We start from the raw sequence: 8,168 nt of genomic DNA, 5'->3' as shown, positions 1-8,168 counted from the left end.
AATTAGATTCAAAATATTAGTAAATATAGCACAATAAAAAAATTACAAATATAACAAAATTTACTATATCACTAATAGAAGTCTACCAACAATAAAGTTTATTCCTGATATATTTTGCTATAATTATTATTCTTTAAAAAAAATTTTATACTGTCTGATAAGCAATTATAAAATAATGGATTCAATGAATACAAAGTTGTATTCGGTGTTTTGAGATATGTGTTTGGAACTATATTCCTAAATTGATTTCTAATTTAAACAATTATTCATAATATGAAAATTTCAAATTCAAATTATGAAAACCATGAAAACATAAAAATATTGTTTTTCATAAATTGGACTATTTGGATAAGAAAATACTGAAACAGTTTTAAATTACATAATCTAGATTATATACTAAATGTATATTTATGGAACAATTAAATCTGAAAAAATAAAACAGAATTTGGATTACCTACCGAATAAACTCTTATTTATTACCGCTCTTAAAGTAATACCCCTTGTAAGTACCTTAAAACTTAAAATAATTTAAAAGTAAATTAAATAGATATATCAAAAACAGAAATAAGATGATAAAACAACAAGATACATTAAAGATAAGAGAGAAAGGATAAGGTATACAAAAAAATTCTTACTTTTTGAAAGGTCTAAAATACCCTTGTGCGTGAATATAAAAGAGTAGTGGAGTTACTTATTCCCACATCTCTCCTCCAAAGTCCAATTCTTTTAGTGGCGAACCAAAGAGAAAACAATGAGCACACAATTTACGGCATTTCCATGAGCTCTCACAATAGCATGGAATGATAACAAAGAATACTAGAAATGGAACAAGGTGGAATGTTGTGGGTATAGTCTTAAACCCAAATTTTATTTGTTCATTATCAAAAGCTTTAATTATTGTTCACTCTTTTGTTCTTGGTTCATCACAATATAAACTAATTATTAATTTCATTATGCATCAATGAGCGATAGACGGTGCTAGCCTTCTATTACCCAATGGTTGAAGTTTATCACGGTCTATCATTGATAGACGGTGTTATTTTGCTATATTTATAAATAAATTGGTTCATTTTTCTCTATTTGAAAACAATCTTATATCTTATGCTATATTATATTATTATGAGATATAAAAACGTATGCTCAAGTTCAATTTTGAATAAGGTTAATACTTATGATTCACTTCTAAATAAATTAAAATAAAATAGGATTTGTTTTTTTTAAATAAATTAGTTTTATCCGTAAAATAAGAGGAAGAATAATATAATTTAGTAAGAACGTGTTTGGTCGACTTTGGAGAAAGAAAGAGTTGCCTTTACTTAATGTAATCTCTCTCATTATTGTGTTTAAAAACTTGTAGGTATACAATCGAAGATGCAGAGCTTCTTCAGGTATCTTGGTTTGATTGTTTCATTGACATGAGTTCTTCTAACTTAAAACAAAATACTTGGTACACAGTAAATATGGAGGTGGTGTTGAAAGATAATGCCAATGGATGGGACCTTCCTATGACCAAGAAAATCGTGATGCCAGATGGAAGCGCGGAAGAGTCTCAAGAAATACTACAAAATAAGCCAAGAAATGAGTGGTTCAATATCTTGATAGGAAAATTCTTACTTGGGAGCAGTGGGTTGATCCGATTTTAGATGTCTCAACTTGGAACACATTGGAAGTCGGGGCTTATTATAGGAGCCCTTGTGGTGAACGCATAAAAATGAGCCTGAGAATAATATATTAAGAGAACAATATAAAGTAATAGAATGAAATGATAAATAATATGTCCTTTTATTTCCAAGTAAGAAGGGTAGTTTAAACACTTTATGTTTTAATTATGTGTTAAATATTGAATACATGTGAAATGATAAATAATACAACCTTTTGCGTACTAGCAATAAGGTTAATTTAAACACTTTAGCATGATTTTCAATCAAATATGTATTGTGAATCAATACCAAGATCTAAGTGAATCATGTTATTATTAATCATTTGAATTTTCATAAGTTCTTTTCATCTAACTAGAATATAAGGAATAAACTAAGATCGTAGTACTCTTGATTGTACCACAACACTTTCCTGTTGTCATATTTAAGTCTGTAATAATGCCAACATTCATATAAAAAATTCGAAACACAATACAGACACTTTTATTAATATTCGATTCAATATGTTTATGGAGAATTTTGGTGACTATTTTTCCAACCACCCATTGAGATCCATCTCTTTCATACTTTACTGTTATTCAAGATGAAAAACAAAAGTTTTAATGATAATTCAAAATAGCGAGTAAATTCATAGACTTAGATAGTAAGATTTTCTTAAATCAACCTCTTAAAGTTATCGAGTACAACATGCATGTATCTCAAAAAATACTCAAACTTTTGTACATTGATTGGCAGAATTTTTTTACCTAATTTCAGATTAAATAGTTTAACCATTTCTATCTAATATGTAGTTGTGGTAGCACATGTCGAATTCAAGGAACCATTCAATTTCTCTATTAAATTGTCTACAACCCGAGGTAACTAAGGGGAGGGTAGAAATTCAGTTGTTTGATTGTAGAAAAATAAATAGCAAGAAAAAAAAAGTGAATTTGAATGATTAAACGGTCTAGCTTAGGTGTTCGAGTTATTCCTTATGTTGCAACTTGATCATAAATTCATCAAATTAATTTCTATATTATCTAAGCTTAGCCAACTCACCTATAAAACTAGCTAAGAATTCAAATTATCAAATTAATAAATTTCATTAGATGAGATGAATTGTAATCAGATGAACTGGTCATGTTAAGACTAAGGGAATACACTAAGGTAAATATTAAATTTATAATAGCCTAAGTCAATATTCAACAAGATTTTTCCTAGGTTGATTAGACCATCATTCACTATGATAGACAATACTTCACAAGCTGATCTATTCTTTTGTTACCTTTGATCAAATTACAATTATATGTCATGTATTATAATTTAGTCTCTAGCTATCGATTACATAATTCCAACGAATTTGTCAGACATTCTTGAGAATACATAGTCATAAACATTCGAGATAGTAAAAGAATCCAAAGACAATATGTAAAATTATAATTAGACGATCTAAATCTCACAAGTCTACAAAGAACGAGGAAAATCACTCTACGCCTAAGCTAGATTTAACTCCTTAGCCCATAATTGACATGAAAATTGAGGAGGAATTGTTTGAATATATCAATAGGTCAAAGAACTAGAGAAAATGAGAGAAAACGGTAGAAAATCAATTTGGATCGGGTGATCAAAACCCTAGGCGGCTCACTCAATATGTATAAAAATTGTTATGGCGCCACGGTGGCACTATAGCACTAATGTGCGTTTGTGCAAGTCTATCTCCGCAGTGCGTGGCGTTCAACATATCTCCGAAAAACAATGCTCTCTACCTTTAGGAGTTGAGCACGACACATGGTTGCCTAACACGCATGTAGGGGAAAATAGTAATTTTAGCTCTCTTTCTTTATTGATGCATTGGAGCTCCGTTTTGGCCCATTTTAGCTCCACTTCGTCACTAGCACTCCATTTTGGCTCATTTTAGCTCCATTTTCATATGTTTTAGCTCCGTTCTAGCCCATTTTAGCTCCATTTCATCACTAATGCTCAATTCTACCTCTTAGATGCTCGATACCTACAAAATCATAAAACAAACATGTAAAACCTAAGAATTACCTTGAATTAAGTGGATCAAGATAACATATTTTTAGTCGTATCAAACATCTCCAACTTAGTTCTTCATTGTCATCGAGAAAGGTAGAATTCTACATACATTGACACAAGATATGCTCACTCAACTTGCAAGATTCATTACTTAAGTCTTAACAGTCTCCTAGGATAAATTTTTGCCATCAACAGTGGATCCAATCATAATTAGTCAATGAAGCACTATTAAAATTGATTCTAGACTATTCATGTGTAAGTCAGTTCAAAACCCTCCTAATTATGTCCTAACAACCTAAAACAGTTTTATATAGCTCTCAATTCATTTTCTCCCTACTATGGCTCAAGCACTAACTATTAAGAATCAAAACAATCAGTATAGTAATATGTCGACTAAGGTGTCTTAAATCAAATTCTAGGGTACTCTAAACTTGTATTTTTTTTTTTACCTAGGGGTATTAGCTTTCACACATCATTGCAGAAAACTTTACTCATCTTTTTCTCACAAATGTCCTAACTAATCTAGCAATGGTAGCTCTTCTATCCCTAATCATGCACAAACATTACAGGTAAGTTTAGAGCAAAGATTATCTTAAAACTATAATACTCACCTCTGGCTACAGTAAATTTATTCCCCCATTAGCTACAGTCAACACTATTTCGAAACATCTATTTGCTACAGTATTTACTATTTACTATTTGCTACAGTTTTTATTATTTTGCATTCATCATTTTTTTTATCCTTTGCTAAAATATTTACTATTTTTTTAAACTAAAATAGTTTATATCTAAAACACATACTATTATAACTCAAACTAAAATAATCACACCCCAAAATACAAACTATTATAACTTAACTATAATAATCTAGGACTATAATAACTAACTCTTTGCCCCAAACATCCCCATACAAGTTCATCATTTTTTTTATATTGTATTGGTTTTAGTGCAAAGAATTTCTTTAGCTGATTTTTTTTAAAGAAGGCATATAAATCATTATTTCTTCCTCGATTGTACATTACTTATCTTGCAAGACACTTTCTAATCAATGGGGCCTTTCAAAGTGACAACAAAATATAAGATAAATAACACAATTATAAACATGCAAGATCTAAGTTCAAGCCATGAAGGAATGAGAGTAAGCGGGAGCTGGTTGGAATTTAAATGGGTTATTGGAAGAGGTGCTCGACTAAAGTACAACTATAAAGAGAGTGAGAAAGGAAGAATTTGTGTGAACAATCCAATCAGGGCAAAAGGGATCTTCTTTTGCATATAATTGAGTGTGGATGAGTTGGGAAGGCTACTGAATGAACTAGATGTCACACCCTGCCCCAGACCACCCTCTTAGCCTAGGAAAGGGCATGACTGCAGCAGTTCTGTGGTTGACACTTACTGCCTACTAATTGTTGCGGAATAACTCTGATACCAATATAAAACTCATATACAGCAGAATGTCTTTAGGCCAAAAATTTATTAATTTAGAAACATAACATATTTAGAGTCATTATAACACTAGATTTACGTCTCAAAACCCAAAAACTCTAGTCCGTATATGAACAACAGTAACATGTGTACAATATTAACAATAACCACTTAAATAGATGGGTTGCAAATCTCTTTATCCTTTAGTGGCAGAGTAGATGCAGATCTATCTTCAGAAGATTTGACCGCTACCTGTGGAGGGGGGGGAGAGGGAAGGAAAACATTTGAAAACGGGGTGAGCTTACGCCCAGTGAGTGACTTAAGAAAGATAATTGATTCTCATGCAAAATCTCTACTGTAGCAAAAACATTTTCCAAGCATAAAACATATAAGATTTTTTAATCATAAAACAATAAACTATTTCTCAGTCGAGAATAACTTTTACTATGGATAAAACAATCCCAACACCAACTGCTAGTCAAGAGAGAACCCTTTTGCTCAATCTCTGACTCTAACTACCTACGTGCACGTGGCCATACTAAGTACCATCATACCTTAGGTACTTCTATTCAGATACCTTCTCAAATGTCCTTCAGTATCTGGTTTGTTTGGTACCTTCTCAAATGTCCTTTAGTACCAATAGATACCTTATCAAATGTCCTTCAATATCTAGTTGGGCAGATACCTTCTCAAATGTCCTTTGGTATCGCGTTTTAAGTAAAACTAGTCATAAATGACTTTATCTCTTTAAAGCATGTAAAGTATAACACATATAAAAACATGGCTTTAAAGGTACTAACGCATGCTGAGTATATTTAACAAATATAAATCTCTTTTTAACAATTTCTCACACATGCATGCGTTTAAAACATAACTCATGGTTTGCTTGAAAATCACCTTGAAAAACTAGTTGGCATGAGAATAATCTTCTTTAAAACATGCTTTTTATAACACGTTGTAATCAAACATTTTAAGAAAATGTTTTAGTCAAAACGTTTTAGCCACTCACCTTGATTGCTTTGGAGGTTTTCACTCTAGTAGCTCCCTTTTCTACCTCACGCTCCCTTTTCACCCCTAGAATCCATATTCAAATTACAGCTCAAATTACTCATATTTATAAATCTTATTTTGAGATACTTCCTTCTACAAACATATTCTAAAATGTCAGAGGAAGCTTACCCTAAAAGTTGAGCTCAAAACCTCTCGTGGTTTGGCCGAAATCACAGAATCTTCAAGACTGGCCCAAACTAATCTGACAACCTGACCCTTGTGCATTCTTCTTGGTTTCCAGCCTGATCCCTTCGAACCTTTCATTCGGTAGCCTACCATAAAATCTAGACTCTCATAGCTTTCAGGTGACATTAGAATCACTCCAAAATCATGAGTAAATTGGGAGAACTCCTCGTCCCAAGTTGGTGCGTCCTCTTCAGACCGCACTGTCCAATGCGTCCTCTATGACTAACGTATGGATTTGGCTCCAACGCAAGGTTTGCTCAACTCTCCCACTCTTTTTATGGTATTTCTGAATTTTGAACTAAAAATAAAGTTTCTTGGCTCTATTTATAGGTGTCCAAATCTTCTCCAGAGTTGACACCACCTACTTGGCAGCATGGCCAAGTGTCTCCTTCTCACTCCATCAACGCAATGCTGTGATCATTGCAAGCTAAGTGTCTTCGTCCCATGTTGCCAATGCATGAGCCTCCAATCTGATGCCACCACCTCACATTCACACTAGATTCCACGTCAATCTACTCATCACACTGATCTCAATAGGGAATATATTCAAGTAGAGAAATTAGGATTCGAGGTTCACACTAGATGTCTAGAAGGTTGTGGAATTTAAGAAAAATCGAAGATTGTCTACGTACTCGGTAAAGAGGGAAGCTCGAGGGATTGAAGCTATTTTTGAGTTATCCAAGGGCTATTAAAGCTCTAAAATTTGAGGCAAGGTACTTTTAAAGTTCCCCTTCAATTCTACGAAGGTTAGTTGAAATAGCTGTAGTTGGAATTTATGTTTTTAGCTCTTAAATTGTGAACGAAAAACAAGGGAGACTATTGGTTGAGCAGCTTTTCTACACTCGCATGCCCAGTGTCACAATCTAACTTTAAGATAATAGATTGTGACCCCACTTGTGCAGACAGTGCAGTGGCGACACATGAGTGTCGACACATCTTGCAAAGAAAGATAGAGGGCCAAGAGAAGTGTCGTGATACGACCGAGGAGGGCGGTGCATCATCCAACACACCAACATAAGTGGGCAAGCATGCCATGTTGAACATTAAGTAGAAAGAAAAGCAGCCATATCATTGATGGTGTAAGTGAGAAAGCTCCGCGGGGGCCAGATGGGGGCAGAAATGCACGTTATCATAGTGCTAAGTTCTTAAAAATTGTTGGCTTGTGTTGATAAAACATGTTAAATTGCGTCCAAAAAGAATCACATTCATAATATTGCGGTCGCATGCGTTCAACGCACAGGAATAGTTGATTTTTGTGTTTTTATGCAGATTATGCGTGAATGCAAGGAAAAAATTGCGATCATAGGAAATCATCAGTCGAGCGCAACATCACCACAAGGCTTTACGATGATTGTGCTCGCAAACATTTGCTCAAGAAGGATTGTCGCAACTCGGTCAGTGCAACTTGGTGGGCGCATATGGGTGAAAGGTATAATTAATCATAATGGGATAGAAAGATGATTAAGTTAATAGCCGCTAACGTACAAGTACATTCAGCTTTTCAGTGACAAATATTCGGTGCATCAGTCAGGAATTAAAGCCATCGCATGTGCAATCACAAGAAAGAAGCCACCTTCACCACGAGGCCCTATAAATACAAAAGGCATCCTTTAGAATAGAAGTTCGGTTACTTAGAAAAATTTCTATAGAATTTAGCCTTGTCCATAGTTTTCTTTTATCTTTAACGTGGAGCAAGGGAAAAGCTGATACGCCGAAAGATCGCTCAAGTCATCTTGGGAGAGAACCTTGAGGCGAAGAAGCAGAGAGCGGGCCGACTCTCATGAGAGCGAGACTATCTTTTGAACACGAGTAGACAAGACGGTGTAAAAGCCTTGG

At 33.8% G+C, this 8,168-nt stretch overlaps 1 long non-coding RNA gene across 1 annotated transcript; it reads left to right on the top strand.

Annotated features, from left to right (window-relative positions):
- The first annotated feature begins 713 nt into the window (after nt 1-713).
- LOC150037866 (uncharacterized) lies at nt 714-1,906 on the top strand. The gene is made up of 2 exons (XR_016527917.1): nt 714-846; nt 1,358-1,906. It is a non-coding gene; the product is annotated as an uncharacterized LOC150037866 (long non-coding RNA).
- The last annotated feature ends 6,262 nt before the right edge of the window (nt 1,907-8,168 follow it).

This window comes from Benincasa hispida, chromosome 2 (genome assembly GCF_027475165.1).
Source record: "Benincasa hispida cultivar pf3 chromosome 2, pf3_genome.v1.1, whole genome shotgun sequence".
Classification (NCBI taxonomy): domain Eukaryota; kingdom Viridiplantae; phylum Streptophyta; class Magnoliopsida; order Cucurbitales; family Cucurbitaceae; genus Benincasa; species Benincasa hispida.
This window is presented reverse-complemented; position numbering and strand designations above follow the sequence as displayed.